General features: G+C 44.1%; 1 long non-coding RNA gene across 1 annotated transcript in view; it reads right to left on the minus strand.

Moving 5' to 3' along the window:
• The window catches only part of LOC121135265, a 90,564-nt gene that overhangs the window by 73,868 nt on the left and 3,985 nt on the right, over positions 1 to 12,711 (minus strand). The window contains exon 3 of the long non-coding RNA XR_005872459.1: positions 10,063 to 10,160. This is a non-coding gene — a long non-coding RNA (uncharacterized LOC121135265). The remainder of the gene's footprint in view (positions 1 to 10,062; positions 10,161 to 12,711) is intronic.

Consider the following 12,711-nt stretch of genomic DNA (forward strand, 5'->3'; position numbering starts at 1 on the left):
TCCCTGGGAGGCACCCAGTCCTTAGCTCAGCCTGCCACCCTGTAGGAAATGGAAAGAATGAAGAGACTGAGACAAAGCAGCTTTTGAAATAAGATGTCGTAGCTCAAGCCTGTAAGGCCAGCACTGGGAAGGAAGAGGTAGGTGGATTGCCACTAGTCAGAGGCCTACCTGGGATATGGTTTGAGACCTCCTCTTAAAATAAAGCTCTTTGTAAAGGCTCAGAGCTGTAATCCCAGGGTTTGGAAGGCTGGGGAAAGGCAAAACAAAACAAAACAAAGCCTCTGGAGGCTGGAGCGAGAACTCAGCAGTTAGTTCAGTGCTCCGCTCTTCTGGAGGACCCTGTTGGATCCCCAGCGCTCACGTGATTTCTCACAATCTTCTGTAACTCCAGTTCCAAGGGACCACACACCCTCTTGTGGCCTCCCAGGGCACCACCAGGCATGCAAGTGGTGTACACACATACATGCAAGCAAAACATCCACACAAATAAAATTTAAAAATGGCCTGCGAATTTTATACCTTATAGGTGGGGAGTGCCACACTTCCCGGTACCTCTTCACCCTCCTATTAAACTGGGTGAACTGCTCCCCAAAGTGAAATATGTCTTTCAATTTAATAAGCATAAGGTGGGAGGATGGTTACAGAGATGGCTCAGCAGTTAAAAGCACCTGCTGCACTTGCAGGGGATGGAGGCTTGGTTCTCAGCACCCGCAAGATAGCCCACAAGCAGCTGTTACTACAGTTCTAGGTCATCTGGTACACTCCTCTGGTTTCTATGGGGACCAGGCATACAGTATACATACACATGCGAAGCCAAAACACTCACACATATATGGTAAAAATACAGAAGTCTTTAAAAACTTTTTTTTGCTTTTTCAAGACAGGGTTTCTGTGTATAACAACCCTAGCTGTCCAGAAATTCACTCTGTAGACCAGGCTGGCCTCAACTCAGAGATCCACATGCCTCTCTCTCCTGAGTGCTGGGATTAAAAGTGTGCACCACCACCACCCAGCCTAAAAATATTTTTTAGGAAATCAATCAACATTCAGAAGATAATATACTTTTAAGTAGGGAACATCCTAAACAAGTAGGTAAAGTGACTCATCCAAGGTTACACAGCTTAGGACAGAGCTAGATAGAACAGGTAGTCTGGTCAAAGGTTGTCTGCTCTCTTTCCTTCTAAGGTAGAGGCAGGAGGATACTAAATTCAAAGTCATCCTTGGCTGACTAGGAAGTTCATGGCCAGCCTGGGATACATGAATCCCTTATCAAGATCCAAACAAAATAGGTATAGAAGACAACCCAGAGGAGTTCCGGTGAAGATTCAGTGATGATGGTGTACCAGAAACCAGAGGCCTTGAACTCATCGCAATGCACATTTGCTACTAAGGTTGATGGACAAAAAGGTATACTATGTGACACACCGAGGTCCCCAGTGCCACCAGGACGAATAAAAAGGTGTTGGAGAGCCGGGCGGTGGTGGCGCACGCCTTTAATCCCAGTACTAGGGAGGCAGAGGCAGGCAGATCTCTGTGAGTTCGAGGCCGGGCTGGACCGATAGCCTCCAAAACAATACAGAGAAACCCTGTCTCGCAAAAAAAAAAAAAAAAAGGTGTTAGAGGGGTTGGAAAGAAGCAAAGAAGGTTTTTTGGTTGTTTTGCTTCGTTCTTGATTTTGTTTGCTTGCTTACTGTGTTTTGTTTCCTTTGGTTGAGGGTACTGTTGGGGTGAGTGGAGGATATGGGGGAATCTGGAGGTCAGCAGAATTGGGATACATGATGTGAAACTCTCAAAGTATACATAAAGAAGTTAAAACAAACAAAAAAATCATTTACTGATAAAAACAAAGATATTTAATATAAAACTTAGTTTAATACTTCAATATACATATAATTTTATCATTTATCAAAAATGAAAGCAAATTTTATCATTTGTTTAGTTATTGTTTTGGTTTTTCAAGACAGGGTTTCTCTGTGGCTTTGGAGGCTGTCCTGGAACTCGCTCTGTAAACCAGGCTGGCCTCGAACTCACAGAGATCCGCCTGCCTCTGCCTCCCAAGTGCTGGGATTAAAGGAACGCACCACCACTGCCCTGCTAACAAAATATTTATTTTACATAAAGAAATAAATCTTGGAACAGGAAATATGGCATATTCAGTAAATCATCTTCCCTGCAAATGTGAGGACCTGAGTTCAAATCCTCAGAATCCATGTAAAAAGTCAGGTATTGTAGCCGACATATGTAACACAACATTGGTAGGATGGAAAGGAAAAACAGGTGCTCACTGGTCAGCTAGCCTGGCCTATTTTGTGAAGTTTCAGGTAGAAGATGCCAGTTTCAAACAAAAGATGGAAGGTGACTGAGGAATGACACTAGAGGTTGTCCTTTCACCCCATATGCATACAAAAGAAATCCTGGCTGAATACTTGAAATGTACAAACTCTATCTTGATTTTATTATCAATGATGAGAATGTCACTTCAAACAAATATGTAGCACAAAATGGGGAGAATTATATTTAAGCCTGGGCTAGCAAGATGGCTCAACAGGTGGGGGTGCTTAGTACCAACAAAGTCTGATGACTGAGTTTAAATTTTTCATCTTTTTATTTTTATTTTATGTGCATTCGTGTTTTGCCATGGGTTTTGGGTTCCCTAGAACTGGAGTTATAGACAGCTGTGAGTTGCCATGGGAGTGCTGGGAATTGAACCCGGGTCCTCTGGAAGAGCAGTCAGTGCTCTTAACCACTGAGCCACCTCTCCAGGTCACCAATGATTAGTTCCATTTGGGAAACCCACATAATGGAAGGATAAAACTGACTCCTGCAAGTTGAAGTTGTCCTGACCTACACACACAATAAATAAATGTAATTTTTTTTTGTTTTCTGAGACAGTGTTTCTCTGTGTAACTGCCCTAGCTGTCCTGGAACTCATAGACCAGACAGGCCTCCAACTCACAGATATCCACCTGCCTCTGCCTCCTGAGTACTGGGATTTTCAGAGTCTGTCATACAATCCCAGGCAGGGCCTAGGTCCTCCCCCATGTGTCCAGGATGAGAGAGCATCCCTCCATGTGGAATGGACTAAAGTCAAACATTTTAGTACAATACTGGGGACTGAACTCAACCTAATTCATGAGAGGCAGGCACTCCACCACTGAGCTACAGTCCCAACCTTTTTTGTCTTTTTAAGTTTATTCTACACATGTGTATACTAACTCTGATTACTCATCTCCCCAAATCCTCTCTTATCTGCCTCCCATCTTTTTCACTTTTGAGATAAAGTCTCACTAAATTACTCAGACTAGCCTTGTATTTGTCATATTTCTATCTCAAGTTTCCCAAGTGCCTGGGATTACAGGCCTGTGCCATGAGGTCTGGTGCATATTAATTTGATATTTGCATATGAAAGAATGATAGTAAGGAGCCGGGCATTGGTGGTGGTGCACACCTTTAATCCCAGCACTTGGGAGGCAGAGGCAGGCCAGATCTCTGTGAGTTTGAGGCCAGCCTGGTCTACAGAGAATTCCAGGACAGCCTCCAAAGCAATACAGAAAAACCCTGTCTCGAAAAAAAAATAAAGAACGATAGTAAGGAACAAGGACTGCATTGAAGTCTTATTGTAACAGGGTCCCAGATTTTAGAAGTCCCCCAGACCAGCCGGGTGTTGGTGGTGCACACCTTTAATCCCAGCACTTGGGAGGCAGAAGCAGGCGGATCTCGGTGAGTTTGAGACCAGCCTGGTCTACCAAGTGAGTTCCAGGACAGCCTCCAAAACGATACAGAGAAACCCTATCTTGAAAAACCAAAAAAAAAAAGTCCCCCAGACCTTAACACAACGTACTCCATCTTGAAAATACCATTCAGGCCATAAAACTCAGCATGTGACAGCACCACTTGTCAAAATGAAAACAAAGACCCAATCCATTAAAGTCCATAGGTCTGGGACAGTCTCTAAATGTACTAACCTTGCTTTTTGGCTACTGTAGTTTGCTTCTGGCTAACTTTTTTTGGCTAACATGGTTTTTGTGCTTAAAAGCTCACCCTGAGAAAGGCTCAGGCAACACTGGGATCCTGAGCACACACTGAAGTCGCCAGCCGGCTTATAAGGACTTTCTATCGACTGAAACCTATGTCTAATGAGTCTTCTCTGGTGGATACCCCACAATACTATGATGTTGCCGAAGCAAGTACTGCCATAAATACATTGGATGAGCTTTTGAATTAAATTTTGGCCATTAAACATTCAGAAATACTTTACTGTTGCCAAATTCTTCAGGTCCTCCACATTCAGTTATGTAAGCCCACATTCAGTCTCATCATCTATGGCCTGGAATTCAATATGTAGACTACTCTGGCCTCAGAGAAACCCACCTGTCTGTTTCCTGAATACTGGAATGAAAAGGATAGGCCATCACACCCACAGCTCCATATTCATTCTTAACTCACAGTTTAACAAGGTCTACTTTAGTTGGATAGAGGCAGAGGCAGGCAGATTTCTGTGAGTTCAAGGCCAGCCTGGTTTACAAAGCAAGTTGCAAGACAGACTGTTACACAGAGAAACCCTGTCTCAAAAAAAATCTGGGGCTGTAGAGATGGCTCAGTGGTTAAGAACACTGCTGCTCTTCCAGAGGACCTGCGTTCAGTTTACAGAACCCACATGGAGGCTCACAAGTGTCTGTAACTCTACTTGCAAGGAATCCAACTCCTTCACATAGGCATACATGCAGGCAAAACACCAGTGCACATGAAATAAAGATAGATTATTTTTTAAAAGTCTACTTTAGTTCATAATGCCTGAAGTAAACCTATTCATATGCATTTCACCAATAAAAAGCGAGGTCTAGACCTGATAAGTCTCTTTCCCAATCACCCTGAGTTTAAGGAATGGGTTCTGAATGGAGTGACTGCCCCCAGCCGTGCAAACAAGTTTTCCCTTGGAACCTCACACATGAGAGCTATGGAGGCACAGAAACCAAACACACTGTGGGTACCTAACTTCCCCACAGAGCCAAGTCCCTGTCGATGAATGCCACTGAGTGAAACCAGGTATGGCAACTCACACCTGTAATCCCAGAACTCAGAAAGTTGAAACAGTAGTATTGTCATGAGTTCAAGGCCAACTGGGGCTACATAGTGAATACAAATCCAGCCTTGAAGTATGTAGAGATCCTATCTCAAAAAACAAAGCATCATAGTAGTTTATATTCCTTTCAGAGATTGTCCAGAATGGCTGTGGCCTTATATAAAAGCCATATATATGCCTGGCCCCAAAACAGCTCAGCCCTCAGCTCTCACACCTTGCAAATACCCCTTAACTGAATAGCAACTCTACTGGGAACTGCTCTTACAAAGGTGCCTGGCCTTATCTTGGTACAGGTTCAGCCACTCATAGGAACAGCATGCAGGAAGCACAGCCCAGTTCTGCAATTCTACACACCTAGACCTCTTGTTCATTCGTGTGTGTGTGTGTGTGTGTGTGTGTGTGTGTGTGTGTGTGTGTGTGTGTGTGTGTGAGAGAGAGAGAGAGAGAGAGAGAGAGAGAGAGAGAGAGAGAGAGAGAGAGAGAGAGAGCAAGCGCGCCCAAGGGCTCCGTCCCTCCCTCCCTCCCTCCTCCCATCTCCCTCTTCCTTTCTTCTCCCTCTCTCCCTCCCTGGTCTCACTTGCTGTGTAGAAATTTCCATCTAGTTGTTTTGTTTTTCTCGACTTTTCTGACACAGGGTCTCACTCTGTATGTAACACAGGCTGGTTTTCTGCTCAGTATGCATCCAAATTGAACTTGAACTCAGGGCAAACCTCCTGCTTCAGCCTTGAAGGTGCTGGGACTTCAGGCAGTATCCACTACACCTGGAAGGAAATTCCCTTTCTAATAATCACAGGGAATCCGCTCTGATCCTGCACAGGAACATCAGCCCCTACCTTAGTCCAGTTAGGAATCTCAGACTGCACACAGCAAGGAGCCCATGTAACACTCACCCATGAAGGCGATGCCTGTCCTGACCCTCTATGTGAACCTCAATCTCTCTGTGGGTCCTGTGAGGACCTTAGGCTGGAACATCCCTGGCATACTAATGGGCTACCTCCCTGTCCTCCATGAAACATCTTAAATACAACCCACATATAATAAACTCATTTCTGAATTCTACAGACCTGACTTTTCTCTATAGAAATTTCTATCATCCTTAACTCCTACAGGTACTCTGATCATGTGTAGAAGCTCTTTCTTTCACTGTCAGCAACAAGTCCTGACCACTACCGGGTGAATCTCACATCTTAATCCTGTGGTATCACAGCAGGAATACAGGATCCAACATGCAACACAGACTTGTGTTTGGAACTTGTTCAGAAAGTCCTTCCTTAGCTAGGCATGATGATGCTTGACTGTAATCCCTGCACTTGGGTGGCAGAGGCAGGCCTACCTATCTCTATGGATACAAGGCCAGCCTGGTCAAGACCAGTTAGGACTACATAGTGAGACCCTATCTCAAAGCAAAAAGGCAGCGGGGCTAGAAAGATGGCTCATCAGTCTAGAACACTGGCTGCTCTTCCAGAAGACGTTGGTTTGATTCCCAGCACCCACAAGTACCTTTGCCTCCATTTCCAGAGGATTTTAGGGCCTCTTTGTTGTAATTTTAAAAACACCACAAAGGCAAGTCACGTCATTCAAAAGGACTCATGGAGGTTTATTAGAAGAGGAGAGAGAAGAGGTAGAAAAAGGGCAGAGGAGGGGCAGAGACCAGTTCCTGGGGACAGGAGTGATGGAGGAGAGGGGAAAAAGGGGAAAGGAGAGAGGGGGAAGGGGAGAAAGAAAGATGGGAGGTGGGCAGGGTCCGTTTATAAGGGAATGTAGTCAATGTGTACAGGTGGTGCTCTTAGTGGCTGCAGCTGAGGGCATATCCTGTCAGAACCCCAAGGACAGGCCAGTACAGATGCCTGAATACTAACACTCTTCTGGCCAACTTTGGCACCAGATATGCAACTAGAGTACAGACATACAGATAGGCAAAACACCATACACATAAAATGAATTGATTGCAAAAAGCCAGTCTGTCTATACAGCAAGGTTCTATCAGAAGTAGTAGCAAGGATACCTGTGTTGACTCTACTTTGAACCCTGCCAATCTTATTCATGAACATATGGACCTATGGCTTCACCTGGCAGAAGAGCTCATTTATAGTGTTGCTGCTATGTGATGATACCTCACAAGGACTCCCTATCCTGACCTTTACAAGAAGCCTGACTAGACAACTTTCTACATATCTGATCAGACTATGTAGAAAATATTTTTCTGAACCAACCTTCCTCCTTCCCTCCCTCCTATGAAACTGGCTAAACTGTAGGGGAACCTGTCTTTTTCTTGTTAAATAATCCATATTCCAATCTGGGAATGATGGTACACACTTGAAATCCAAACCATTTAGGAGGTATAGTTTTGTTGGAGGAGCTGTGGACTTTAAGCTTTAAAAAAAATCACACTCCAGGACCAGTCAGTCTCTCTCTCTCTCTCTCTCTCTCTCTCTCTCTCTCTCTCTCTCTCTCTCTCTCTCTCTCTCTCTCTCTCTCTCTCTCTCTCTCTCTCTCTCTCTCCCTCTCTCCCTCCCTCCCTCCCTGCATGTATGTCTGTATAAGGGCTTTGGATTCCCTGGAACTGGAGTTACAGACAGTTGTGATCTGCCATGTGGTTACTGGGCATTGAACTCAGGACCTCTAGAAGAACAGACAGTGCTCTTAACCTCTGAGCTATCTCTCCAGTCCCCTTCTTTTTTCTCAAAGGAACTCTTTACTCGTTTACAGAAATCTATGATCTGATCTTTCCTAGAAACTGCCACCTTGACTCTCTGTAGAAATACTCTCCTACTGGGAATGCAGCTGACTGAAAGAGCTCTTGCCAGGAATGAAAAAACCCACAGAACTGGCTAGCAGTGTTAATTACTACTAACCAATTGTATAAATACATAAGTAAGAAGGTATGGGGATGTATCTAGGTTGACAGAGTGTTTGCCTTAGCTACGAGTTCAATCCCTAGCAACACACACACACACACACACACACACACACGCACACACGCACACACGCACACACGCACACACGCACACACGCACACACGCACACACGCACACACGCACACACGCACACACACACACACACGCACACACGGAGAGGCATAGTGGCAAATGCCTGTGATTCCAGCACTTGAACCAGAAGCAAGAAGATCAGAAACAGAAAAATTTGATGGGGTTTTCTGGTGCTACTCTTGTCATGACATTATCCTGAAAGTCCAGCCTTAACCTGTATGGAAGTCCCACCTTTTTTGAGACAGAGTTTCTCTGTGTAGTCCTAGCTGTTCTGGAACTCACTCTGTAGACCAGGCTGGTCTTGAACTCACAGATCTGTCTGCCTATGCCTCCCAAGTGCTGGAATTGAAGGTGTGCACTAGCAGTGCCCTGCAGGCCCACAGTCTTGAACCAATGGAAGAAACTTGAACCTAGGTCTTGGAAGTAACCACAGTCCAAACTCTGCACAGGACTATGATTCCCAGCAGGCACCTCAACCCTGAGCTGGTACAGAAACCCGTTGCCCTTAAATTCAATAGGAAGCTAAGGAGTGAATCAATATGAAACTGGCTAAACTGTAGGGGAACCTGTCTTTTTCTTGTTAAATAATCCATATCCCAATGTGGGAATGATGGTACACACTTGAAATCCAAACCATTTAGTTGATGGTTTTTGTAGTTATTGTTTGTATTGCTAGGGATGTAACTTGGGGTTTCATCTGTGCTCTGCAAAATGCTCTACCAAGTAATTACAAAGTGTCTTTGCTCTTCTTTCCACCCTTCCTTTCTTCTAGTATATTCTAGGCAAACTTTATGATAAGCTACATCCCTAGTACATGTCCTAGGTACTCAGGAGACTGAGGCAAAAGGATCCCTTGAGACCAAGAGTTTAAGGCTAGTCTGGACAACAGGTAAGATTTCACTCCTAAAAAAAAAAACAACAACAAAACCCCTCAATTGTTAAAGTGTTGCCTTGCAAACAGCAGGACCTCAATTTGATTCCCAGAACCAGGCAAAACAAGTCATTGTGGGGGTGCATACTTATAATCCCAGCACTGATGGAGACTGGAGACAGGCAAACCCCTAGGGCTTCTTGAGAAACCCACTTAGCCTATCTGGGAAGTTTTAAGCCAGTGAGAAACTCTGTATCAAGATATTAAAAGTGCACTGTGCCTGAAAACAAGACCTGAGGTTGTGTCCTGGGTTTTACACACACACACATTCACCTCTACACACAGAAACACAAAAATACAAACAAATACACAGACATGCCAGGGAAAAAAGTTACATGACTCCCAATCTGAATTGCCATAAACATGTCTGGAACCTGTATTAGAACCTTTAATGTCATAACACATACAGTATTTCATGATCCCTATTATGTTCAGGAACTTAGTGCCAATGCTGTACAGAAACACCTGGATGTTTTTCTAATTACTGTTTGACACACCTACGTGATATTTTTACACTAGCCTGTCCCTGTGGGATGCAAGGAATGCACATGTTGTGAACTAGTTTATGTTGGGCACAAAGGTTTTTAAATGCAGACGATTTAAAGCAAGAGCACTGTGTGTCTTGAGGCACTGGGGATGGCCCATGAAGGCTAATGTTGCAGGTCAGCGAGCAACAGTATGTTTTTAGCAGCTTCCCTTATGCTAGAAGAGGCATAAATAAAATGGGAAAAGATATTAACAGGAACATACGCAAATTTTACCTCCAAAGAAGATGTGAGGAACATCTATCTGTCAAAGTGCGGTGAACTGTAACCCTCTGGGTTAATGTTGTCATCATATGTGACCCCTGGCCTGTTATGCTGCAATCCTCTGGCCTGACTAACTGCAGAAAGCTACTCTTCTGACTTTAAAAGGAACAATCTTAAATCTATAGAGAAAGTCAGTGCTTCGCATCCTTCCATCTCCTTGACAACGTCTCCAATGCCTTACCCCTGATGCTGTCATTCTCCTGACTCCATGTGAGAAACACTAACTTGAACCCATAGAGAAATTCTTACCTTTGCAGTAAAAGAGCTTCTGTGTCAGGGTTGAGGGTGTAGTTCAGTAGCAATGCACTTGTCCAGCATGAATAAGCCTCTGGATCTCATGCCCAGCACTGCACCAAAGAAAACAAATGTGAGTCTCTATGATCTTAAGCCAATAGAATTATTGTGCAATATTTATTCTTAATCCGAGCAAAACTGTCATCTACCACTTGGAGGTCTGGGTAACAAAAGCTTCCCATGTGAGCCTCTGCTCTGTTTCCCCATCTACCAACTAAACAGTGAGAATTCCAAGTATATAGAGGAAAATAGGTCATAAAATGAAACTTCTCCGGGTCCATGAATCACCAGCAATAAGCATTCTTATAGCGATATGTTATTTATGATTTATTAAAGATTGCCTGAGGATTCGGAAAGCAAAGTCGGCCACAAGCCGTAGAAGCCAGGCACACACCTTTAATCCCAGGACTCAGGATTAAGAGGTAGATGGATCTCTGGTAGTTCAAGGGCACAGTGACTACACGAAATTTATTCAGTCCGAAAGAGAAACAACTCACACAAAGATGACCTCAGCATTTAGGATCACACGCCTTTAATCCCAGCACTCAGGAGGCAGAGGCAGGTGGATCTCTGTGAGTTCGAGGCCAGACTGGTCTACAGAGTGAGTTCCAGGATAGCCTCCAAAGCAATACAGAGAAACCCTGTCTCAAAAAAAAAAAAGAATTTTAGATTTTAGCTCAGACCTTTAATCCCAACATTAGGGAAGTATGTAAGACAGTAGCAAGGTCTCAGTAGAGACACTGTAACCACGCTGAGGAGAGATTTCAGTCTAAGGTAGAGGTAAGAAGCTAGTGGCCAGCTGCTTTACTTCTATGATATTCAGCTTGAAGTTTTAACCCCAATATTAGTCTCTGGGTCATTCATTTATTCGTATTACACATTCTGATTTATTATATTTATTTTATATGAGAAACAACTAAACACTTGTTAAGCCCTAGCACAATGTAATATTTAGCTCAATTAATAACAATCCACCGATCTGAAACTGTGCATGAATACCCCCTCCCCTTTTAAAGCATAGGATAGCCTTGATCTTACTATGTAGCCAAGGATGACTTTGAACTTCTGAACTTTCTGCCTCCCCCTCCTAAGTGCTGGACTTATAGATGTATAAAGGTAGGGCTTCATCACGCATGCTAGGCGAGCACTCTACCAACTGAGCCCTCAATGTATACCAATCCTACTGAGCCCTCAATGTATACCAATCCTAATGTCTCTGTGAACACAAGCATGGCGCCTATACAGAAAGTACCTAGATGACCTGGAAATTGACCACCTGAGTTCATTCTAGAAACCTGGGAATGCTGAAGAAATCTCATCCTGGGGCTAGACACATGGCTCAGGCAATAAAGTACTTGTAGGAAAGCATGAAAATTTGTGTTGGATCGCCTCAACCTATGTTTGGAATTCCTTTTTTAAGCCAGGGACTACGGAGAAGGCCCAGCAGTTACAGGTATCAGCCACAGATCCTTGATCATTTTGAGTCCCTGAGACTCATATGGTAGAATCTCTCCTGCCAACTCCCACAAATTGCCCTCTGACCTACACATACACGGTATGGCACACCTGTGCATACACAAATGTACACACATCCAGAAACAAAATGAATGAAATGCAATTTTAAAGAGCAAAGTGCAGTATATCCCTGTAACGTCAGCACCAGGGAGGCAAAACAGTATTTCTGGAGCCTGCTGGCCAGTCAATACAGCTAAGTCAGAAAGCTCAAATGAGACTATTTCACTGGGTGGTGGTGGTACATTCAGTGGTGGCCCATGACTTTAATCCCAGCACTCAAGAGAGAGAGGAGGGCTGACGTCTGAGTTTGAGCCAGCCTGGTCTGCAGAGAGAGTTCCAGGATATCCAGGACTACACAGAAAGATCCTGTCTTACCCCACTCCAATAAAAGCAACTCTTTCAAAAAATAAGATGGAGGGGGATGGAGAGGCAGCTTCATGGTTAAGAGTACTTGTTGCACAATCCTAAGGGCCTGGGTTTGGATACAAGCACTCATATGACAAGCTGGGTCTGATTTCATGAATGCCTATAACCTGATGCCGAAATGGTCGTTGGGGGGAGAATGATCACTGAGGCTTGCTGGCTGCTAGCCTAGCTAAAAAAAATGAGTTCCAGATTCAGAGAGAACTCCCCCGTCTAAAAGGAATAAGGTAGCCAGAAAGTAACATATAACACCTGACAACCTCCTCTGGCCTCCACACATGTGCAAACGTGCATGCACTTACACACACATGTGCATACATCACACAAACCACACTCAGACACACAAATAAGGAAACAGTTTGAAAAAAGTGAGGTGGAGAGTGAAGATACTCAAAGTTGACCTCAGGCCTCCATGTACACACACACACACACACACACACACACACACACACACACAGAAATCTCATGCTGAGCTTTCATAGGAACCCACAGTCAAGAACTCTCTAGAAACCATGATCTTGTTCTGCATAAAAGCCTGTTTGATTCAGTAGAACAGCAATACTACAAGAGTCCCTGTCCTTGTACTTCCCAGTAACATTTGTTTGGCTCAATAAAGAAGCAGAATTAGCCAGGCAGTGATGGTGCACGCCTTTAAAACCAGCACTG

Source organism: Mesocricetus auratus, unplaced genomic scaffold (assembly GCF_017639785.1).
Source record: "Mesocricetus auratus isolate SY011 unplaced genomic scaffold, BCM_Maur_2.0 Super-Scaffold_100033, whole genome shotgun sequence".
Lineage (NCBI taxonomy): Eukaryota > Metazoa > Chordata > Mammalia > Rodentia > Cricetidae > Mesocricetus > Mesocricetus auratus.